The sequence below is a fragment of the Penaeus monodon genome, chromosome 25 (assembly GCF_015228065.2).
Source record: "Penaeus monodon isolate SGIC_2016 chromosome 25, NSTDA_Pmon_1, whole genome shotgun sequence".
Lineage (NCBI taxonomy): Eukaryota > Metazoa > Arthropoda > Malacostraca > Decapoda > Penaeidae > Penaeus > Penaeus monodon.
This window is the reverse complement of record NC_051410.1, coordinates 17,378,275-17,379,141: the sequence shown is the minus strand read 5'-3', so window position 1 is coordinate 17,379,141 and position 867 is coordinate 17,378,275.

Here is an 867-nt window from a genome sequence, read left to right as displayed (position 1 = left end):
CTTGTTTTTGGCATCATCATTTCCACAGCTTTCACGATGGCATTGCTACCTATCCTTCCTTCCACCATGAATTTTCTTTAATCCGTTGTTCATTCATCCTTCAATGCATCCTCATATGACTACATATATCCTATTAAAATCAATGGGGTGATGACACAACGACTCGTCTTAGCATACAAAGGGGAGAAAATTTCCCAAACCATTATATTTGTTGAAGGCTTCACATTTTTCAGGTGTAATTTGCTCAAATGACTCCGTTTGCTGCAGCATGAAGATACGTGGCCGTTCTTGTTCGGGCTCATATGAGCAGCGAGGACACACACACAAAAAAAATCTCTGGGCGGTCATATCCCTGGGAAATGTGCCAACTGCAGACTTGTAGACTTGAAGCAATATGCATATATTACCCAAAAGACTAGAAAGAGACATTGCAGAAAACCAACAAGGTGCCCCCTGCTCTCGGAACACCATCCCACCTCGAGACAGAATTCCCTTAACTTTGAGAGCATCCACGTAGCCAAACATATTGCCCCACAGCAGAGGGTCCTTAGCAGTAGCATGATGCAGGAACGAATTGAGCCACAATTCCAGGAAAAGATGCTTTAAAAGCGCCTTTAAGGAGTAACGATACTTTACCTCGTTACGGCCTGTTGTATAACTTTACCAAATAAGTTGTTCATTACAGTGTAGCCCTTCAGTCGTATATTGTATGCTCAACATTTGGTCCTCTAAGTCAACAGAAGTTCAGCCACATTGTGTAGATGTTTGTACAAAGTTCATTGCTGTTTTGTAAATGAAAATTTCAAATCAGATGGAGATCCTGTCTGACATCTACACCTTCCTTCACATGACAATAAAAAATTACAT